Genomic DNA, 24,633 nt, shown 5'->3' on the forward strand with positions numbered 1-24,633 from the left:
GGTTGCAATTACATCTTTACTTTACAGATGAAGAAACCCAGGCTCACTGATTTCAATCATCTTTCCAAGGCCATGTAGCTGGATTCAAACCCAAGCCTGTCCTAGTCCAAGGGAGGAGTTCTTGCTATCACCTGAGTGGCTCCCAAATGTTAGACTGGTGTTGGGGAGCTGTTTAAGGCTACACATGTCCAGTCTCATCTCTAGAATCAGAAATTCTGAGGTGAGGCTGGGGAATCTGCCTCCGCAGATGTTTTGAGGCCCTCCTGGTAATTCTGACGCTCAGCAACATCAGGCACCAGACCACTGCACCACACTGCCCTTCCCAGCAGCACCTCTGACCGCCGCTTAAAGCAACGCTTGTACTTGTAATGGGCCTTGCACCTGGGGGAATTCCATCACCAAATCTGCCTTGACCTGTTGTAATTCCCTTTATCCTGGATCCCTAACTTTCCTTGGGAGGACTTTGCTGACGTCTGGTCGACCTGCTTCCTACTGGGTCCCTCTTATAGCCTCCCTAAAGATGGGATCTGGCCTCTCTGTAAACTCAGTCAGGGATTTCTTCATTTCACAAACACCTCTATAGCAGTAACTCTGTGCCTGGTGTGCTTTAATCCTTTACATATGCAATCGAGTCTCATTTTTGAAGTAATTGTGTCTTTAAAGTCACAGTGAACACTGAATTAGCGAATACTGTACTATCCGTGTTCCTGGGAAGAGTCAGGGTTATGTTCCTTCAAGCCTCTAGCCGCAACGTTTTCATCAGCTGATCAGTACATAACTTGTTTTATCTGGGTTTCTGTTTAAAGACACCTTGTTTAATAGATATTGTGGACCCATTAACATCGAGCTTATAGCCAACAGCACTCTCAGGCGTGCCTGGATAAAGCTTATCTAACACATGTATTTTCTCTGAAAGATCCTTCCACAGCTTTCTGTACCTACAAACACTAGTTGGAACTTTTCAGTGCTCTGCTTAGGGGCCACTATATACAGCAGAATCATTAATAAAAAGCACAAAAATGCAAAAACGTGGCCCTAAATAGACTTCAAAAATGACACTTGTTTACAGTCTGAAGCTGAAACAAGAAGGCAGAATGTCGTCTTGCTCCACCCCACCTGGAAACGTGCACGTGGGGAGACTCAAATTCTTCACCACCTCGCATGTCCCAGAATGACCACGAAAGTGCCATGAGTATTGATTTGGGGGGTTACAAATAAATTTAGCAAGTTGGCAAATTCTTGAATTGTGAGGATGAACTGTATTAACGTGTCTAATCCTCACAACAAAAATATGAGGTAGGCACAATCATTGCCCTTTGCCAATCCTGATGACCTTTAGAAAAAGTTATCAGCAAATGCTAAAAATGTCATTCCCATTATAACAGATGAAAAAACTGAGTAACAGAGAGGGCAAGTGACACAGCTAGTAAGTGTCAAAATCTGGACTTAAACCTAGTATATTTGGCTGCACAGTTAACCAGATAACCATGCTGCTCTTTAGGGATTGCAAACTTATCTGTGGACTGCAGAGCTGACCCAGCCCAGAACTTGCCCACCAGAGGGATGCTGATAGACTTAAAAAGGGAAAAAAATGAATAATTCTGTACAGTTGGTAGGCACTACTAGATATTCATTATGCCTGTTGCCTGGGTTCCCTTAAATTTGGGTTTCTCAAAGTATGTTCCAGGACTCCTGTCTTCAGAACCATTTGTGTAATGCAGAGTCTCAGAGATTCTGATTGAACTGGTGTGAGGTGAGGGCTACATTTTTAGTAGGTACCTCAAGTAAGTCTGATGTTTTAGGATTTGGAAAGCACTATCTAAAATTCAGTACCACCTTGAATAAAAATTACACATCAAAAATAATATTTGTGAAATTTGTAGCATTTCGAGTTCTTCAGACTTTTTTTTAAGGCCATCTCTTTTTTGTTTGTTTGTTTTTTGTTTTCTTAATAGGATGGTGGGGGAAAAATGGGTCCAATAAAGATTATTGGAAACTCAATTAAAAATTAGAAAGAGTATTTTTTAAAATGAGTTGCTTCAAGATTTCCATAATACCAAAAGTTAAAGAAAATTCAGCTTACCCAGAGATCTTATTTCTTTCTGAAGAGTGAATTCTAACCTAGCTCAACCTCCTCAAACACTTTGGCCTAGGGAGAAGCAAGTTCTTAACCTTCTCTGTTTATCAACTTCCCCAAGATCTGGCCTTTAAAAGAAAAGAAATTGCAGGTTTACTTGAAAACAGAGGAGAAACAAGATTAGCTTGTTAATATTACTTTTAGAAATCTGAGTACTTAAAAAAAGTGAATAACTGAGTGATTGTTGTATCAGTGTGTGCATTTGTCAAAATGCTCTTATACACTTGTGATTTATATACTATACCATTAGTAAATTGTAGTTCAATAAAAAATAAATCTACAGAAATAAACAAAAAAAGTTAATGACTGCTTTTGCATTATTCTACTCCTTGATTTCTCTCCTTTCTGACTTAGAAGACAAGATCTGTGTGTGCACCAGCTTTCTTTGGGGATTTTGTTCTCACTTGTTTAGTCCTGTGCAGAAGTCAAAGGAGTAATAGCTAGAAGGGCTGCAGAAATATTCACCAGCTTAATGTTACCTCTGGTAAGAAGGGATGGGTATGGACTTGCCATGCCTTCTGCTGTGTTCCTCTTTAAAAATGGAATGCACTATGATTGTTTCAAAGAAACAGTTATGTACCACATCAGAGGATCTAACTGTAAAACCAACTACCATCCAAGGTTCCAGGCAACTCAATGGTCACAGAGCCTTGGCAAATGGCAATCTCACGTCTATGAGATTTTCTGTCCAGACACCAATCCGCTGACCTCATCTTCCCCTGTTACACCAACTCATCCATCATCCAGGAGCTTGGAAAAGGAACACCTTGCAATCATCTGTGACCATAAACTCTGAACTATGGTCCCAGATGGAGCTCTTTTCCATATATATACAGTTGACCCTTGAACAACACGGGTTGGAACTACACATGTTCACTTATAGGCGGATGTTTTTTTTCAGTGGTAAATACAGTACTACACGATCCATGGTTGCTTGGCTCCGCGATTGCGGAACCGCGGAGGTGGACTACCGCGCCTGAGCTTCCACAGAGTTGGGTGTCCGCGGTAGGTCCTGGAACAAATCCCCCGAGGATACCAAGGGACGACTGTACTTCTCTCGTTAGCAACGGTAGCTCTAGAGGTTAAAAGATGGAGCAGGTTGCTTTTCATGTAGAAAAGGAAGTCCACTGACCCTGGCTGGCTCATGAGGGAGAAGACTGATGCTCACGGTGTTCTCTCCCTTAACCGACTTCCCAGAGAGGAAGCAGCCACAGTGGTTGGGTGACTGACCAGAGTTCAGGATGCAGACAGCAGTTGGTTTTTGTGACAGGGGAGCATATTCCCCAACCAGTGAGCTACTCCTGATTGTAATGCTTTTCTTGGGCTAAGGGATTTGTCCTCTGGCGTTTTTGGCTGTTGTGTAACAAGGCTGGACGTGTGGCAATCATCAGCATAATTACTGTTTCACATTTGTGTTTCCTATCTCTTGTCAGTATATGCTCCCAGTTAGAGAGGGTTAAGAGGCTCAGCCCTCTGATAACCATAGCCATAGCTGGCCTTTCAGAATCTAACACCGATTACTATGAATCATCTTCAGATTTCTTATCCTTTCATTCCTGATAACCTGGAAATCAGGATGGGATTTTGCTTCAGGAACTATTCACACATTTGTTTTCACGAGGCCAGTGACCTCCTTTTGAACTCAGGTGTTCCACACACCTGGATGATAATATGTTTCAGAGTCTAACAAAAGTTGCCTGATCTGATAGCTTTGAGGGAATTAAAAGGGACTCAAGCACAAGTAGATAATTAGCAATTGTACCAGTAGATGTCAAAATACCTAAAAGGTTCTCAGTTGGATGCCCAAGTAGAAATCTGATTGAAACTATTTCCTTAGCACATTTGTAAAATGTGGACATGAGTGTGACTGTATTTTTTTTTTTTCTTTTTTGCTTGTTACTACATTGCAAATTGGTTGGGACCTGAATCAATGTGTTAAAAAGTGGGCAGTAAGGAGAAGTATGTCTTGTGCTGCAGTTTGGGGCCGCCCGCTTAGTTATAAGGACCATGCCAGCAAGGAGGTCAGATTAGCAGATAGTGAGAAAGCAAACCTGCCCAGAGCGTAGGCCAGGGCTGCTCTGACAACAGCTTGGCAGTTCTCTCCTTGGAACCACTCCCTTCTGAGAGATGCAAGAGCCACACAAGCCTTCAGCCTCAAGAAAATTTACCAGCGCTCATGTTAAGAAGGAAGGGACGAATGCTCAAATTATCAGTTCAAAAATTGGGCATATTAAGTGACTACACACAGCACCGAGCTAGATGGTACACATAATGTACAAAAAAGCAGAATTTTTACCTTCCAGGGACTTATGATCTAATATTTCTCATATAAACCAAAGACGAAAACACAGTGCAATCTTTCTTCTCCTGAGATGAGACGTCAAATGTTGAGGGGGAAATGTAAGCGAGGGAAAACAGCAGTTTGGAATGTAGAACTTTGCATCCTGTCCCTGTCATGGTCAAAGGGAACTCTGGATGCCAGTGTTCTACCTAAAAAGTGAGGAAGGTAATTACATGCCTTCTCAACCTCCCTTCCAGCTTCCGGAGCTCTGATTCTACTGCCTCCTATTTCCTATGCTAGCAACAGAATTCAGGAGAAATGTTGGATAAAGAACATTCAGTGAGATGGTTAAGTCATTGCCATCAAAGACATCATCAGAGGAGAGTGACCAGTGACATAATCTAGCATAGTATGTTAGAAAAATATCTGTAAGAACCTGAGGTCTTTAGAAATAAAACACTCTAATGGTACCTTTGGTGGATTTCTTGGTAGATGGCTTCACCAACAGGCAAAGGAATACAGAAAGGACATGTGAGATATCTCTTACCCTTTTAACTGGGTACTGAGAAGTTTTATCACCCATACTTGCTTGATGGGTCCTCTGGTCCTTCATTGCTCCATTCAGTGGTCTGCTGCACATTTCTGCAGTTTAAAAGGCAATAAACAGGGGCTTCCCTGGTGGCGCAGTGGTTGGGAATCTGCCTGCCAATGCAGGGGACATGGGTTCGAGCCCTGGTCTGGGAGGATCCCACATGCCGCGGAGCAGCTAGGCCCATGAGCCACAAGTACTGAGCCTGCGCGTCCGGAGCCTGTGCTCCGCAGCGGGAGAGGCCGCGACAGTGAGAGGCCCGCGCGCCGCGATGAAGAGTGGCCCCCGCTCGCCGCAAATGGAGAAAGGCCTCGCACAGAAACGAAGACCCAACACAGCCAAAAATAAATAAATTAATTAATTAATTAAAAAAAAAAAAAAAGGCAATAAACAAACATAGTGGGTAAAACAAGAACTGTCAGCACCAAATCAACACTTATTAAAGATCTACCATGTGTCAGTCCTTGTGTTAGAAACCAGAAGGATATGTGTCCACATTCCCAAAGAAGGAAGCTAGGATTCTCCTCGAAGTAAGTCGCTCGTAAAGTATGAGAAGGTTTCACGAAAGTAGGTGGCCTCACTTTCTACCAGACCACTTCTTTGTTAAATACAGCTAGACCTCAGCTCACACTGAAAGCTCCTTCACAGCCATAGAGGACTATTTTAGCCCATTCCTATAGGACTGGAAGCTCTGGATAATATTTTGCAAGTCATGAATCAGTTAAGCCTGGACTAAACAGCCTCTGAATGAATTTTCTTCATATAATCACGTATCCTAACATATTTATAAATGAAACTATTAATTTAAATTAAAATGATTAAATGAGTTTTGTCTGGTATATGGTATTTTGGACTAGAAGAAAACCAGTAAAAGCCCTTCCAGCCCTTAGCTTCTATACTTTCATTTTGCTTGTTGTGGTTTTAAAAATATTTATAATTCATTTTTAAAGTTAAACTTGTTATTTTAAAATAATTATAGATTCACATGCAGTTGTAATAAATAATATAGAGACATCACATATTTCTGTTACCCAGTTTCCCCCGATGATAGCATCTTGAAAACTGTAGTACATTGTTACAACCTGGATATTGATATGGATACAGGCAAGATAGGAAACATTTCCATCACTGCAAGCATCCCTCATAGCCATACTCACTTTCCTCCCACCCCATTACCTGTTTAACCCCTGGGAACCACTAATCTGTTTTCCACTTTAATAATTTTGCCACTTCAAGAGTTATGTAAATAGAATCATACAGTAAGTAACCTTTTGGTTCCTTTTTCACTGAGCATGATTCTCTGGAGATTCATCCAGGTTGTTGCCTGTATCAGTATTTCATTCTTTTTATTGCTGTGTAGTAGTCTATAGTGTGAATGTACTATAGTTTGCAGGGCAGTTTATTTAACCATTCACCTGTTGAAGGACATCTGAGTGTTTCCAGTTTTTGATTTCTAATAAAACAGCTATAGAACATCCACATATAGGCTTTTATGTGAACATAAATCTTTATATCTCTGGGATACATGCCCAGGAGTATAATTGCTGAATGGTATGGTAATGCATGTTTATGGTTTTAAGAAACTGCCAAACTGTTTTCCAGAGTAGCTGGACCATTTTACATTCCTATCAGCAATGTATGAGTGACCCAGTTTCTTCACATCCTTGCCAGTATTTGATGTTGTCACTATTTTTTTTTAAATTTAATTTTATTTATTTATTACTTACGCAGCAGGTTCTTATTATCTATTTTATACATATTAATGTATATGTGTCAATCCCAATCACCCAATTCACCCCCCCCCTTCCCCCCTTGGTGTCCATACGTTTGTTCTCTACATCTGTGTCTCTATTTCTGCCTTGCAAACCAGTTCATCTGTACCATTTTTCTAGATTCCACATATATGCGTTAATATACGATATTTGTTTTTCTCTTTCTGACTTACTTCACTCTGTATGACAGTCTCTAGGTCCATCCACGTCTCTACAAATGACCCAATTTTGTTCCTTTTTATGGCTGAGTAATATTCCATTGTATATATGTACCACATCTTCTTTATCCATTCGTCTGTTGATGGGCATTTAGGTTGCTTCCATGACCTGGCTATTGTAAATAGTGCTGCAATGAACATTGGGGTGCATGTGTCTTTTTGAATTATGGTTTTCTCTGGGTATATGCCCAGTAGTGGGATTGCTGGGTCATATGGTAATTGTATTTTTAGTGTCACTATTTATTTTTATTTTAACCATTCTGATAGGTGTGAAGTGGTATCTCACTGTGGTTTTAATTTGCATTTCCTGAATGGCTAGTGCCGATGAATGTCTTTTCATGTGCTTATTTACTATATGTATATTCTCTTTGGAGAAATGTCTGTTCACATATTTTGCCCATTTTCTAATTGGATTGTTTTTGTTGTTCTTTTTTGTTTGTTTGTTTTTGTTTTTGTTTTCAAAGGAGATTTATTGTCTTTTTAATTTTTTCTCCCCCAAAACCCATGGCAGAGACTGAGTTTCCTTGTTATCTTGTGGAGTTTGTGAGTACATTTTTTTTTCTAGTCTACTTCTCACTGAGAATGAAACATTTTGAGGTCCCGATTTATGCAGGGGTTTTAGCTCTAATTTCCTACTTTGCATGGGCCCAAGACCTTGTTTCTTGCCACTCATGGATTTTTTTTTTTTTTTCACACACACACACTGTATTTTATTTTTACAAGAGATAAATAGACTGACACCAAGCATGGTACATGGATGACCACAACAAAAGCAACAATGATTGCAATTACCAAACATGAAACACACTCATACTATGTCATAATATTGACATTCAGTCCAGTAATCCTCCACTGTAACAGCTCCTTTATTTTGCAGTGAAAATTGATTTGTATATTCTTTGCCTCTGGGTCCTTGTGGGATTTTTTTTTTTTTAATTCAAACAGAAAGTCACAAAAATTATACTCATCCTCATCAGTTCACTCAGTCCCATATAATTAATCTTTTTTTTCATCTTGATCTTTTGTTAGCACTCTTATGAGTTCATCAGTTTTTCATTAGAGTTCTGAAAATGCTTATTCATTCAGTTCAGCAGTACAGTCAGTTACCAGAAACCTGTACTTGTCAGAGTCTTTTCCATGAATTTCTTGAAGATGAAACCCTTTTATAGGAACATATTTGCAAAAGCATCAGAGTACACCCAGAACTGTCTGTAAATGACAAAAGACTTAAAAATGACCATGGTTAAAGATTTGATGAAAGTTCATAATAATGCAGTTGACAAGAAAATTAGTTATTTCTGAGATATACATTTTAAAGTAATAACTAGGATTATGACTTATAACATTATACCAGAACATATAAGATTTTTAGAAATTTCATGTAATGTTTGAAACATTTATATTAACATATTTCCATACAAATAACCCAGTGAAAGTTTAGTATTAGTTGTTTTGTTTGTTTATTTTTTTATACTGCAGGTTCTTATTAGTCATCAATTTTATACACATCAGTGTATACATGTGAATCCCAATCGCCCAATTCAGCACACCACCATCCCCACCCCACCGCAGTTTTCCCCCCTTGGTGTCCATATGTCTGTTCTCTACATCTGTGTCTCAACTTCTGCCCTGCAAACTGGCTCATCTGTACCATTTTTCTAGGTTCCACATACATGCATTAATATACGATATTTGTTTTTCTCTTTCTGACTTACTTCACTCTGTATGACAATCTCTAGATCCATCCACGTCTCAACAAATGACTCAATTTCGTTCCATTTTATGGCTAATATTCCATTGTATATATGTACCACATCTTCTTTATCCATTCGTCTGTTGATGGGCATTTAGGTTGCTTCCATGACCTGGCTATTGTAAATAGTGCTGCAATGAACATTCGGGTGCATGTGTCTTTTTGAATTACGGTTTTCTCTGGGTATATGCCCGGTAGTGGGATTGTTGGGTCATATGGTAATTGTATTTTTAGTGTCACTATTTATTTTTATTTTAACCATTCTGATAGGTGTGAAGTGGTATCTCACTGTGGTTTTAATTTGCATTTCCTGAATGGCTAGTGCTGATGAATATCTTTTCATGTGCTTATTTACTATATGTATATTCTCTTTGGAGAAATGTCTGTTCACATATTTTGCCCATTTTCTAATTGGATTGTTTTTGTTGTTGTTCTTTTTTATGTTGAACCCTAAGAGTAGTTTATATAGTCTGGACACTAGTCCTTTGTCAGATATGTGGCTTGCAAATATTTTCTCCCAGTTTGTGGCTTGACTTTCACAGGACAAAGTTTAAAAATTTTTTTTTTTAATAAATTTATTGATTTATTTATTTTGGCTGTGTTGGGTCTTCGTTTCTGTGCGAGGGCTTTCTCTAGTTGCGGCGAGCGGGGGCCACTCTTCATCGTGGTGCGCGGACCTCTCACTATCGTGGCCTCTCTTGTTGCAGAGCACAGGCTCCAGACGCGCAGGCTCAGTAGTTGTGGCTCATGGGCCCAGTTGCTCCCTGGCATGTGGGATCTTCCCAGACCAGGGTTCGAACCCGTGTCCCCTGCATTGGCAGGCGGATTCTCAACCACTGCGCCACCAGGGAAGCCCCAAAGTTTTAAATTTTGATGAAGTCCAATTTATCAATTTTTCTTTGTAGAGATTGTGCTTTTGCTGTCAAGTCTAAGAATCCTTTACTTAGCCCTAGAATCAGAAGATTTTCTCCTGTTTTTTTCCTAAAAGCTTTATAGTTCTATGTTTTACATTAAGTCTGTGGTCCACTTTGAGTTAATTTTTATGTAAGGTGTCAGCTTTGAGGTATATATTTTGTCTATTGATGTCCAATAGCTCTAGGGCCATTTGAACTGTTTTTGCACCCTCGTGTCAGAAGTCAGTTAGACATATCTCTGTGGGTCTATTTCTGGGTTCTCTACTGTATTTGTTTGACAAGGCAGTAAGTATTTAATTATTTTTTAAGAGAATGCAAATGGTATTTCTAATTTCAGTGTCTACATCTTGATTGCTAGCATATGGAAATACATTAATTTGTATATATTTATTTTGTATCCTGTGTCCTTGCAGAACTCACTTATTAGTTCTAGGAGATTTTGGCGATTCTTGGGATTTTCTACATAGACAATTATGTTATTTGCTAACAGGAATAATTTTATTTCTTCCTTTCCCGTCTGTATGCCTTTTATTTCCTTTTTTAATTGGTTAGAACTGCCAGCACTATGTTGAATTAGAGTGGTGATCAGACATCTTTGCCTTGTTCTTGATCTTAGGAGAAAAACATTCAGCCTTTCACCATTAGGTATATGTTAGATAATCTTTATCAGGTTGAGGCAGTTCCCCTGTATTGTTCTTTTTTCTGAGAGTTTTTATCATGAATGGATGTTGAATTATGTGAAATGCTTCTTTTGCATTGATTAATATAATCAATGTAATTTTTCTTCTTTAGCCTGTTAATGTTGTATATTATTGGAGAAATGTCTGTATATTGGAGAAACGTATATTATATTGGTTGATTTTCAAATAGTGAACCAGCCTTGTATCCTTGGAATAAATCCCGCTAGGTCTTACTGTGTAATTCTTTTCATATTTTTCTGAGTTCTTTTTCTTTCTTTTTTTTTTTAATGAAACTTTCAGTATTATTTTATTTTTATACTATAAGCAAATATTACATTGATACAAATAAGAATAAAATACAAAAATAAGACAATCTGTACAGATTCTATTTTAATATGATCAAATTTTAAATACCACTGTAAGCCAAAAAAAAAAAATTCTATATTTGGCTTATTATTGCAGACATGTTAATCTGAGACATTATTTTTGATAAACATCTGACTCGGAAGGTACAAAATTATGTTAATTTATTAATTCATAATAAGATGATAGACTTTAAGATATGTATTTTTTAATAGTTTGTACCTCTTTTTTTAAATAAATTTATTTATTTATTTATTTTTGGCTGCATTGGGTCTTCGTTGCTGCACATGGGTTTTTCTCTAGTTGCGGAGAGCGGGGGCTACTCTTGGTTGTGGGGCACGGGCTTCTCATTGCGGTGGCTTCTCTTGTTGCGGAGCACAGGGTCTAGGCTCGCGGGCTTCAGTAGTTGTGGCTCTCGGGCTCTAGAGCGCAGGCTCAGTAGTTGTGGCGCATGGGCTTAGTTGCTCCATGGCATGTGGGATCTTCCCGGACCAGGGCTCGAACCCGTGTCCCCTGCATTGGCAGGCGGATTCTTAACCACTGTGCTACCACGGAAGCCCCAAGATATGTATTTTTAGTGTTACTAATAGTAGTAACTTTAAATGTTAGGCCATGAAACTCATATATTGTGTCAGAGGGGAATATTCCCCTTTTTCCCCTTTTCTTTTTTTTTTTTTTTTTTTTTTGGGCTGGCAATTAAAATGACAAGGCAGGGGCTTCCCTGCTGGCGCAGTGGTTGAGAATCTGCCTGCCAATGCAGGGGACACGGGTTCGAGCCCTGGTCTGGGAAGATCCCACATGCCGCGGAACAGCTGGGCCCGTGAGCCACAATTACTGAGCCTGCGCGTCTGGAGCCTGTGCTCCGCAACAAGAGGCCACGATAGTGAGAGGCACGCGCACTGCGATGAAGAGTGGCCCCCGCTTGCCACAACTAGAGAAAGCCCTTGCACAGAAACGAAGACCCAACACAGCCATAAATAAATAAATTAATTAAAATAAAATAAAATAAAATAAAATAAATTAAATGACAAGGCAGATATTAGCAGGAGATAATCAAATTTATTATGTATTGTGAAATAAAATTCATATTTTATGACAAGAAAAATTGAAACAAAAAAATTTTCTCTGCCCTTTGGCCTCCTCTCTCCCCTCTACTGTGCATTGTGTAACTGCATAGATCAGACCTCTCCCATCGGCAGAAATACCTGCTCAACCATAAGGAACAACACTCTCCTAGCACCAGCAAGACAACTCCTTAAAGATAACATTCCTCCTTGATCTTATAAGGGGCGATGATAATGCTTAGATCTGGATTGTGTAAACTGTCAGTAATACATATAATATACAGCCCTCTGTCTAAAAAAATTTATATGTAACTGTGCCTTGACTTCTAACAGAACAGTTGTCAGAGCTTTCTGAGATGCTGTTCCTGGGTTATAATCTTCAAATTTGGTTCGAATAAAATTTCCCACTTCTTTCATAGACTATTGATTAATTTTTGTTGACAGTATGTATGGTGAATTCATACAAGCATGAAGGGTTCCAAGAACAGTAAGGCGAGATGAGGTATATATGTCATTGTGGACTAAGGAGAAGGAGGTAGGCGTTGGGGACTTCAAAAGGAAGTAAGGTACTGAGTTCTTTTTCTTAATATTTTGTTAAGGACTCTTGTATCTATAATTTTTATTTATTTATTTGTTTGTTTGTTTACTTATGTTTTGGCTGCGTTAGGTCTTCGTTGCTGCATGCGGACTTTTCTCTAGTTGCGGCGAGCGGGGACTACTCTTTGTTGCGGTGCGCGGGCTTCTCATTGCGGTGGCTTCTCTTGTTGTGGAGCACTGGCTCTCTCTAGGTGCGTGGGCTTCAGTAGTTGTGGCACTTGGGCTCAGTAGTTGTGGCTCGCAGGCTCTAGAGCGCAGGCTCAGTAGTTGTGGTGCACGGGCTTAGTTGCTCCACAGCATGTGGGATCCTCCTGGACCAGGGCTCGAACCCATGTCCCCTGCATTGGCAGGTGGATTCTTAACCAATGTGCCACCAGGGAAGCCCTGTATCTATAATTATGAGGGATATTGGTCTGTAGGGTTTTTTTTCTTTTTGGTACTGATTTTGAAATCAGGGTAGTATTAACTTCATACAATGAATCGTGACATGTTCATTCCTCTTCTATTTTCTGGAAGAGCTTGCATAGAATTGATGTTAATTTTATAAACATTTGATATAATTCTTCAAGTGAAGTTGTCAGGACCTTGATATTTCTTTTTTGGAACTTTTTAACATTATGAATTCAATTTACTTGACGGTTGTAGGGCTGTTGAAATTGAGGTGGAGTCTGAAGGCCGGGCTCTCCACTCATCCCCCATGGACACCCGCGGCAGGAGTGGTGGGGGCTCCTGTTACGCTGGCTGGGAGTGGGAGTCTTGCTCCCTTTGTGCGCCTCATTAATGCTGGTAGACCTTGAAAGTCCTCATCTCCCCCCCGGCTTCCCTGGCACCACCCCACACAGTAAGGGGATAGATGCCTGATTACTGTGGGTGAGGAGGAAGGACCAGGCTCCCTGTGTGGTCTCCACCTGATGCCACAGGGGGACCTCACTGCAGGCTCTCTATTTGGCTTCCAAGGGGGGTATTGGGGCGCCTTGGGACAACCTTGCATGGGTGGAAATCCAGGCTCTCCACTCAACTATATTGGCATCGGTAGAGATGGGACCACAGCTCTTTCTGAGTTATTTGGCTGGAGAAGAGAGGTTATTGTATGCAAGTTTTCTGTCTTGCAAGTTTTCTCTCTTACAGGTTTTCTCCTTTCCTAGTCCTTTGGGTAGATAGAGTAGGCTTTCGTTGAGTTTCTTTTGTCTACACTCTTGGGCATTTCTAGGTTACTGGCTTCTTCAGCTCCTAGTCAGAGATATATGAGGACAAAAGAAAACTGAGAGAACTCACCACTGTGTTGTTCCTTAGGCCCTGGGTTCCCCTAGCTTCTCTGCCTTCCTTTCCCCACTTTTAGAGTCTTCTATGCTTGTTTTAGTTGCACTGAGTAGGAAGAATAAGGAAGAGACCTTTATTTCATATCCTTGGGAGTGGAATTCTCTGTGCTACCTTATTTTTACAAAGGTTTTTTAAAATTTTTATTGAAATATAGTTAATTTACAATGTTGTGCTAGTTTCAGGTGTACATCAAAGTGATTCAGTTTTATATATATATAGTTTCATATATATGTATATATAGTTTTATATATGTATATATTTAGATTATTTTCCATTATAGGTTATGACAAGATACTGAGTATAGTTCCTGTGCTATACAGTAGGTCCTTGCTGGTTATCTATTTTATATATAGTAGTATTTTAATCCCAAACTCCTAACTTATCCCTCTAACCCATCCTCCTTTGGTAATCATTTTGTTTTCTATGTCTATAAGTCTATTTCTGCTTTGTAGATAAGTTCATTTGTATCATTTTTTTAGATTCCACATATAAGTGATATCATATGATATATATCTTTCTCTGTCTGACTTACTTCACTTAGTATGATAATCTCTAGGTCCATCCATGTTGCTGCCTTTTTTAATAGCCAAAACCAGAATACCTCTTTCAAAGATTCTTTAAGCTTTTATTCATTTATTTATTTAACAAATATTTATTGAGCATCTACAATGTACCAAGCAAGGCCCCCGCCTCTGAGAAGTGTACATTCTGGTGATGGAGACAGCCATTAAACCAGTAATTGTACAATTATTCTGATGTGGTCTGGAAGATAAAAGTCAGCTTGTGAGTTATCATCATTGCTATCATGAAAGGACATTCATTTAGGGCTTTGTTGCACATAGGCTGTACAGAGGAAAGAAAACCCAACCAAATGTCTGATTCTACTAACTTAGTTAAGAAGCAATTTTAGTCTTGGCCATGTTCAAGAAGGCTATTGCAAAAGTGATTGTTTGGGTTTCCCTGATGGCGCAGTGGTTGAGAATCTGCCTGCTAATGCAGGGGACACGGGTTCGAGCCCTGGTCTGGGAAGATCCCACATGCCGCGGAGCAACTGGGCCTGTGAGCCACAATTACTGAGCCTGCGCTTCTGGAGCCTGTGCTCCGCAACAAGAGAGGCCGCGATAATGAGAGGCCCACGCACCGCGATGAAGAGTGGCCCCCACTTGCCGCAACTAGAGAAAGCCCTCGCACAGAAACGAAGACCCAACATAGCCATAAATAAATAAATAAATAAATAACAAAAGTGATTGTTTTTATGCATCTAAATATAATGTCAATGAAAGAAGCTTCTACCCACGTTTGATGACAAAACTGTGGTTAGTTCCTTAGTATTAACCACTTAGAGCATGCAGATGATTTCCACGCCCACTCCCTCGACCCACTCAAATGTCAAAAAAGTCTAGTTTCCTTTCAGTCTTCCCATTTCTGAAAACAGCATGTGTACACCCCCGTTGTTCAAGTTCCAAGCCTAAAAATTGTTCTCTTTCCCTCGCCAGCCCCCTACCTCCATCCAGGCCAGCAGCAAAACTTGTCAGCTCCACTCCCCAAATATCCTGAATCTGATCCCTTCTCACCATCTCACTGCTGCAGCCCTGGACTAAATCACCACCTTCTCTGGTCAGGACTGAAGCAAGAGCTCCCAGATGGGTCTGCCTGCGTTCACTCCTGCCCCACGTTCATTGTCCCACAGCAACAGAGTGTTGTTTTAAATCTTCGGCCAGATCACGCCACTTCCCTGTGGTGAACCCTCCTAATGCTTTTCTCACACACTTGGAATAAAAGTCAAGCATCCTACCCTGGATTTCCAAGTCTGTCTTGAATGGTCCTCTGCCTCTGTTTCTCTTGCTCTGCTTTCATCTTGAGCCTCATCTCCTTTGCCCCCCAAACTCCAGTCATAACAGCCATCTTTCTGGTTTTTAAACACCACCATGCTTGTGCAGCCTTAGGGCCTTTGTACTGCCTGGTCTTTCTGCCTGGAATGTTCTTCCAGCTAACCTTTGATGGCGGGCTGCCTTTTGATTTTAGATCTCAGCTTAAATGTTACCTCCATTTAGATCTCAGCTTAAATGGTACCTCCTCTGACCATCTAATTGGACTGATGGATAACCCCTCTATTATTCTTTATGAAGTCACCTTTACAAAAGTTCTCAGGCATAACATGTATCATCTGTTCCTTTTCTTGTTTATTTCTTTGTCTGTACTCTATTTTGCCCAGTAAAATATCAATTCCACGAGAGAAGAGGGACATTCTCTGTCTTCTTCACTGTCCCTAGTAGTTCCTTAATAAATATTTACAGAACAGGTGAGTGAGGGATCATGGGCCCTTTTCTCATTGCCATGGACTACCAGATGAAGAATTGATGCAAATGACTGTGGAAAGATATGAGAATAAGTCATAGGAAGTGGTTACTAAAGGCAAATGTTCTGAACCAATAAAGTACATTGTCTTGTGGGAATGTAAATTGATGCAGTCACTACGGAAAACAGCATGTAGTTTCCTCAAAAAAATTAAAAGTAGAACTACCATATGATCGAGCAATCTCACTTCTGGGTATTTATCCAAAAGAAACAAAATCAGAATATTGAAGAAATACGTGCACTCTCATATTCATTGCAGCATTATTCACAAATAGCCAAGACACAGAAACAACCTAAGTGTTCATCAACAGATGAACTGATAAAGATGTGGCGTATATCAATATATACAAAGGTATATTATTCGGCTATGAGGAAGAAGGAAATCCTGCCATTTGCAAAAAAAAACATGGATGGACCTTGAGGGCATTATGCTAAGTGAAATAAGCCAGATAGAGAAAGACAAAAATGATCTCACTTACATGTAGAATATTAAAAAAAAAAAAAAAGTCAAACTCATAGAAACAAAGTAGAAAAGTGGCTGGTGGGTGAGGGAAACAGATTGGCAAACAGGTACAAACTTTCAGCTGTAAGATGGATAAGTTCTTCTTGTAGCTTATCTCAGGCCATTTCTAGACTCCGGGGACGTGACTGTGCACGGCAGGAAAATAGGTCTGAAAATGGACTCAAAGATCACACTGTGCTTCTTCAATATTGATGAAAATGATCACGCAAGTCCTCCAAGACTCTCTCTTGGAAAATTATGTGTACATTTTCTTTGTTGCTGTTGGTTTAAGTTTAGGTGGCAGATACCAAAATAAAAACCAGACTAGATCGTAATCAACTCCAATAAAGATCTAAAGAGAAAAAAAAAAAAAAAGATGAATAAGTTCTGAGGATCAAGAGTAAAACATGGTGACTATAGTTGATAACACTATATTGCATAATTAAATTTGCTAAGAGAATAGAACCTTAATTCTGCCCCCCTCCACCACACACACACAAGATAAATATGTGAGGTGATAGATGTGTTAATTAAGTAGATGGGGGAACTCTTTCACAATGTGTACATATATCAAGTCACCACAATGTATACTGTAAATATTTTACAATTTCGTATGTCAATTATACCTCAATAAAGCTGAAATTTTTCAAAAAGTAGAGAGATTAGTAAAACAAAGTCCTGTACACACATCGTCCAATCTTAAGTCATCAATCTACAGCCAATGTTGTTTCATATCCCCCCCCACTCTTGTCCTCAGCTTCATAACTGCCTTGAAGCAATCCCAGACACCAAATCATTTCATCAGTATATTAGGAATCTACTTTCTCCAAAATTGTTTTACTTATTTATTATATAAGGAGATATACTACTGAAAAGGTTAAAACATGAATTTTACCGATCTGTTTAGATTCAAATCCTGGCTTTGTCACTTATTAACTGTAAAACCTTAAGCAAGTTACTTACAGTGTGTGCCTTTGTTTCCTCATCCGTAAAATGGAGATAGTTAATCGTACCTATCCCATTGGGCAGCTGTGAGGATTAAATATGTTAATATTCACTATGCATCTAGAACAATCCTTAGACCATGGCAAGTGCTTATGCGTGTTAGCTATTATTTTCAGAGGCAGGTGAATGGGTAATATGGCCTATCAAAGTCTCTTCCAGTTTTACAAATTAAAAGAAACTTGAATTTAAATTTTATTAAAACGGAGTGAAATTTGAAATTTAATGAAAACAGATGCTGCCATTTATTCCTTTCTTAGTATGTACAGTGGAAAAAAGAATCAAGAGTTTTGATTTTAAAACTTTGGGCCATTCTATGACTGCATTTTATAGCCTTGAGAATATCACTTAATCACTCTAACCCATTTCTGAGATGGAAACAGCAACTGTTACCCTTCTCCCTGTGAGCAGGGTTGGTTCTAGGACTATTACTGCGGAGGGCAAATACCCATCTAACTGGCATCCCCTTCCCCTAGCTGAGCTCTGCCTTCATCCTTCTCCTCCATGTTCCCCATCCAAATGTGCTCTCAGGAAAGTACCGGACGAACTCATCACATGGAGGTGAGTGACTAGGGTGGCTTCACACATCAACATTACCAGCATCATTTGCGTTTGAACTGTTTTAAGCTTTCCTTTTGCAGAGCATCAGTCATTAATAAGCCAAATAAGCCTTTTGGGCATCCCCAAACCCATTATCTGTGCATAGCTGCCCACATAGACACCTGCCCCAGTTGTGAAAACTTGTCGCAAATAATCCAGATGAGCACTCTACAAGGCAGACCTCCTCTCTCACAGACCTGTGCTCCTAGGGATTTATCAACAACCATGTGTATGGGAGCCAGGGTGACCACACTTAGAGAGTGAAGGCATTCAGAGGGGTGCAAATGAAGTGACACCTTGGAGGGAGATCTTTGGCTATGGTTTACAAGTATTTGAAAATGCCAGAGAGATTTTAGATATAATTGTTCAAGTCATGAATACAGTTACCTTCCCAATAGCTCGAATGATTATGTAATGGTAACACAGAAGACATTTAAAAATAAATGGAAAGAAAAATTGAAGTGTATTGTGTGGAGGTAAAAGTAAGAGTTAGGTGTCTCCCAGCTTTTACTGTTCTTTCCCCTGAATGTGAAGAGGGTCACGGTACAGAAACTGAGCTTGGACAGCTCCATGGATCACAGGAGAAAGTTAGACAGGAAAAGATTTTGCAAGGACCTGTCAAGTATTCCCTGAACAGAAAGGGAGCAGCCTGTTTCCTCAGAATGGTCTGTCTGCCATCATGAAATCCAGTACCAAGAACCAAAATTAGCCCAAATGACCCTCAAAATTAGCCACATCAAGGAGTTGAGCTTAGTTATATCATGAATCATATCTTCAACAGTGATACTAGCAAAACCCTCTTTTTACAAATCAACACTCTTTGGGGACTTTGATGGTCTAATAATAATAACATTAATAACAATAATATCTAACACTTAACGAGCACTACTTGTGCCAGGTACTCTTTCTGAGGGCTTCATTATTAATAATAATGTAAGTTAGTATTTATATTAATAATAATATGGGAATATTAGCTAGAGGGACAGTAACTCACTTGATCATTCAGGAGTTACAGGTACTTTCAGTCCAGTGAGAGCAGTGGGTTTTGTTGGTTGCATTTCATAAACAGCAGTGTGTTGGGCTGTGTGGTACGGGTGAAAAGAGGAAAAACTGTTAAAACCTCTGACCAGGAGATCTGCTCTACAGTGAGACCGCTTCAGGGGCTCAGACAGAAAGGAATTCTGCATGAGGATTCAGGGACCTTGTTTGGGCTCAATCGGAAAGAGGCCTTGGTTACTCCTTTCGCGTGTTGGCCATGGGAAAGGAAGAGGAAGTAGGGACCAGCAGTTGTGCCAGGCACATGCCACACCTTTGCCACTTCCGCCTCAGGACTTCTCTAACTGTTTGAAATAGTGTCTTCTGCCCACTTCTAAGGAAGGAGTGGCTATTTCCATGGGAAGCAAAATTCCACAGTGGCAAGAGCACAAGGTCTAATCTGGTTCTAAAATTAGAACAGCACCAACAGAACAAAGATTTTTGTGTGTGTGTTCTGGTCATCATCCGAAACACTCACACACAGTGGTCATATTGTTCAAAACAAATTTCATTACCCACAGTCCCAGCCACGGGATGCTTTTTTTAAAACCTTCTTTGTTTCAGATTTGCTGAGTTATTCAGACTGTTAAAAAGCTAAGTGCATGTAGGAGCTCTAAATCAAGTCATCTGTCTAGAATATTTCCTTTGAGGAAAGTTCCTTTTTTCATTCTATCTCTCACCCTCACCACCACCACCACCCGCCCCCACCTTTTTTGGAATAAAAAGACTTCAAAGGGTAAATTGCTTTATTTTTCCTCTAATGGTATCCTGGAAAGAAGAGGCAGCCTTTTGAAATACATGTCTATCTGTAAATGCCAGAAAAAAAAAAAAAAGTGCATAGCTGTTATCAGCTCCTGCCATCAACATTCTTTAATTTAAAGAAGTATTCAGCTATCTGAAATTAGGTTGCAGACTCTCGGGTTGCATATTTTGTGGGTGGGATTTCTTGGTGATATAAAACAGCATTTAAGAACTGATATGCAACTTGGGATGGGAAAAATACAGACAATGAAGAGTAGAAGATACACTGTGTTGGGAGAGAAGGGAGGGTGCGTGCGTGTGTAGACGGTGAATGGATTAGAAGGGGGAAGGAATTGCCCACAGAGCAGACATTCAGTGACTCCCATTTCAGACAGGTGAGAGAGCTACTGCTGCCTCCTTCCATAGATTTTGCTAGAGGCGTCTAGAAGTGGACATGCCCTTAAGCTTTCTCAACCAAGAGATGAACTTCTGAAAAAATATTCAGTCCTTCCACACAGACCATCATTCCAATTTTCCCCTCTAGGCACTGCTTTATAAAAATCATATTGTCATCCAACACAGGAGTCCTCCACCTCGACACTACTGACATTTTGGGCTGGATAACTCTCTGAACAGGGGGCAGGATTGTGCACTGCAGGATGTTTGTCCACACCCCTGGCCTCTCTCACGCTGGTAGCACCGCCCCCCCCCCCCCCCCCGGCCCAGGACAACCAAAAGTGTCTCCAGAACTACCGAGTACCTTTTTTGGAGACGAAATCACCCGCAGCTGAGAACCACTATTCTAACCCAATGAACCACACACTACTAAGAAAAACACAAATTGCTGAGAAACATCTAATCAGCAGATAGAAGCCATTGCCATCATTTTTTAAAAACCCACCCAAGGAAGGAAAATGACCTCCAATTTCTAACTGAAAACAGATCACTCCTTTCACTTAAATACAAGAATGATAACAAGGCAGAGCTTAGCTCTGTACAAAGTGCTATGAATTTTATTTGTGACTTTTGTTGTGGAATAAGTTAACGTGAGTCAGTCACAGCTGGCAATTCTTAGGGTGAGACACAATGATGGGAAGAGAGTCAGGGTAGCTGTTGGAACCAACTTCACTCATTTTACTCCTAGAGTCACCATTAAATAGGCTCCATGGATGTGTTGCCCTTACGATTGTGGATCAGAATGTCACCTTGTGAGATCAGTGGGAGATTCACCCATGGACACAGCATGAGAGTTGAGCTCCCTCTCTCACCTTCGTGTAGACTAAGCCACAGTCACCTCTGTGGCCCCACCGTGCTTGGCTCAGGTGTCAATCTCTTGTCAGCACCTGAAGCAGTTTACTGCCCCTCTCCCCTCTTTTTCTCAAACATACTCTTCCTCTCCAGAAGCATAATCTCCTCCAAGCCTAGAGATTGTGGCTTATTTTACGAGCACAATGCCGGGTAGGCTCTTAATAAATATTGGTAATTGATTAAGCCCTTACAAAGTCACTCTAGGTAAATTCAAATGGCCACAGAGTTCCTATTGTTTTATAAAGTTACTTCCAACAGTAAGTTAATACTCCAGAGCTGAAATTGTCTAAAATTTGTTGGAAATTATAAACACAGATAACATCTTTTCCTCCATATATATTTTGTGAATAAAGACAAAGCAAATAAAATGGCTTCCAAAATGTATCTATGTGCAGACCTAAAATAATTACATAAAACATATATATATTTTTGTGATTTATGTGCCTACATATACACTGTGAATCTATTCCATAACTTGTGAGAGCTGTTTGTGTTTGAGTATTATTCATTTGTTTGTGCTAATCAATATATATTGAAATGATATGCTTAAGAATAATAAGAAGACAATGCATGAATAACTCTCTTTTTATGCAAGACATTTTTGAAGCATCAAATAAACGTTCTTTGTAAGAACACACATTTTCCCCTCATATCTTGCATTTACTGACATCTCAAATAAACCCAGAAAAATAAAGTACTAGACCGCTGGGAAATCCCTGTCACTTTGTTAGAAATCTCAGAAGAGAAGGCTCTGGTAAACCATAGATATGACAGTGAATTTCAACAGCGACTGTCAAGTACTATGCATGTTTCATTAACACGAGAAGCTGAATTGGGATTCCACAAGACTGTGACTGAATTAATAAGCCTGGCTTCCTTTGTGATGATAGTTCCTTCAGGGCATGCTAATAATGGACCTCCTTGTTCAGCTCCAGATAGGGAATGTCAGAACAACAGTTATAATAAGACATGAGATGGGAAGTGGCCTCTGCACTTTTCAGTTTTATAGCAAGCTGCTAAGGGTTTAATGAAATACGTGGTCAGAGTGACCCTTTCTGCTGAGGTATGCTTTCAGCCCCTCCACGGGAGCTACTGTACCCCACACAAGTGACGGGGGGAAAAGTGATCAAGTTACCTCCAAAAGTAAACCACGTTTTTAAAGTATTTCTTTTGGAGAATGGATTTATAGCACGATGGCAGGAAAGCTCAGTTTGGTATTGGACTGGTATCTCATGATCTGCCCCTGACCATGAGAGCGTCCATCATCCAAGTGGATGGTGAGTCAATCACAGGACAGGGGGCCTCCTGCCCCGTAGTGCGAAGTTGAAACAAAAACAATTGCAGTTTGTTATGTGGTGTATCACATTGATTGATCTGTGGATATTGAAAAATCCTTGCATCCTTGGAATAAATCCCACTTGATCATGGTGTATGATCCTTTTAATGTGTTGTTGGGTTCGGTTTGCTAAAAAAAAAAGAAAGAGAGAAAGAAAGAAAAACAACTCCCCCCGCCCCCTCCTCACCACCACAAAAAACCCCCAAAAAACAGTTGTGGTTATGCACAGAAAGAGCAGCACTGACTCTAGACGTAGCGCACACAGCAGCAGGGATAAGGCATGGTCCTAAAGCAGAAGAACTCTAGAAATGCTGATTGCATGGATGGGTGAGTATATATCAAGAAATACCCCTGAATCCTGTTTCAGAGTAAACTTATTACATGAAAAATCAAGCTAATAAATCAAGCATCCACATTACACAAAATTTATCTGTATGCTTTTAAAGTTTTTTTTTTAATTTATTTTTTAAAGTTTTTATGTTCCCCTAGGACATTTAAAATGCAATTGATTAAACAGTGCAAGAAATTTTCTTCCTTTGTTTCTCTTTTTTATATTTTTTTCTGAAATAAACACATATTTCTTGTTTAGAAGGAAAAATAATAAAAATTATTTTAGAAACACAGTTTAATTTACAAAAGTGGCATTTCCATGCACACATTTTGAAGTAAATTATTCGAGTGTTAGAGCTGGTGCCAGCTCCACTTGTGGTTAGCAGCTGTGCTTTGCCTTGCCTGACTCTGCAGCCTTTATGTGGGACAAGAAAGCCGAGGTCCAGGGAAGGTGAGCTATGTATCCACAGGGACAGATGTGACTAGAACAGGTGGACTCACAACCTAGGGATCCTTTACTGAGAGGGACACAAATAAAAAGAACAGCAAGGTTGAATGTAAAAGACAGTTTATGCTAAACTGAGTTACTGGACTCTAGAGTGTTTCTATTGTTATCAGATAAATTATGCCACCTCTTCAGTGTCTTTGGATGTCCAGACATCTGTGTGACATCAAGTGGTAAATAATAGTACTATCACCATCATGTTCATTAGCAGGTACTTGACTTGAATGCCTGCAGTTATAATTAAGCTTTTCCTTGGGAAAAATTTCAATACCATGTTCAGCTTTCTGTATCGTGTTTGCCAAGCTATGTCTGCAACCATCTTATGTGATACAAATCAATTCACCAACACCTCCAACATGGAGTTTTCATGGGGAAGAAAGCAGTTAAGATTTAGAGCAGGTGCTGCTTTGACTATTAATTATAAACCCTGTAGAACACATTGAAATGTGCAGTATAATTCTGAGAAACATCTCATTCTAAATTGGAAATTTTTTGTTTTGTTTTTTCTTTTTAAAGAGACAGCCTTAGGGGCTTCCCTGGTGGCGCAGTGGTTGAGAATCTGCCTGCCAATGCAGGGGACACGGGTTCAAGCCCTGGTCTGGGAAGATCCCACATGCCGCAGAGCAACTAAGCCCGTGAGCCACAAATTACTGAGCCTGCGCGTCTGGAGCCTGTGCTCCACAACAAGAGAGGCCACGATAGTGAGAGGCCCGCGCACCGCGATGAAGAGTGGCCCCCACTTGCCGCAACTGGAGAAAGCCCTCGCATAGAAACGAAGACCCAACACAGCAAAAATAAATAAATAAATAAATTTATTTTAAAAAAATCACCATTATTGAAAGAACCATTTCAATAGATGGATGGATAGTGAAAGACAAAGCTTAAAAGCAAGATACTGTAGAGAGTGGAGCTAAGAAATTGAGAAGATAGTTCAAAAGAACAAAAAGATGAAAAATGGGAAAATGGAATTGAAAGGCTTAGAGAACATCTCCAAAAATTATAACATCTATCTTAAGGAAGAGAATAGAAAGAAGAAAGGAAAGAAAATCATCTAAAAACAGTACAGGAATATATCCCTGGGTGGAACTATAATACCAATTGGTTAGATTTTATTTCTACTCTCAGAAATTAACTATATCAGCAGTTTACCATAAAATAATTCACCTGTTAAATACTCTCAGAATGGGTAAAAAATAAAACCAAGATAATTCAACTATATGCTGCTTAC

The 24,633-nt window shown here is 39.8% G+C and overlaps 1 long non-coding RNA gene across 1 annotated transcript in view; it reads left to right on the plus strand.

Annotated features, from left to right (window-relative positions):
• The window catches only part of LOC133081384 (uncharacterized), a 90,707-nt gene extending 66,473 nt beyond the window's left edge, over positions 1-24,234 (plus strand). The window contains exon 6 of the long non-coding RNA XR_009698801.1: positions 23,922-24,234. This is a non-coding gene — a long non-coding RNA (uncharacterized LOC133081384). The remainder of the gene's footprint in view (positions 1-23,921) is intronic.
• Positions 24,235-24,633: the final 399 nt, after the last annotated feature.

Source organism: Eubalaena glacialis, chromosome 20, assembly GCF_028564815.1.
Source record: "Eubalaena glacialis isolate mEubGla1 chromosome 20, mEubGla1.1.hap2.+ XY, whole genome shotgun sequence".
NCBI lineage: Eukaryota > Metazoa > Chordata > Mammalia > Artiodactyla > Balaenidae > Eubalaena > Eubalaena glacialis.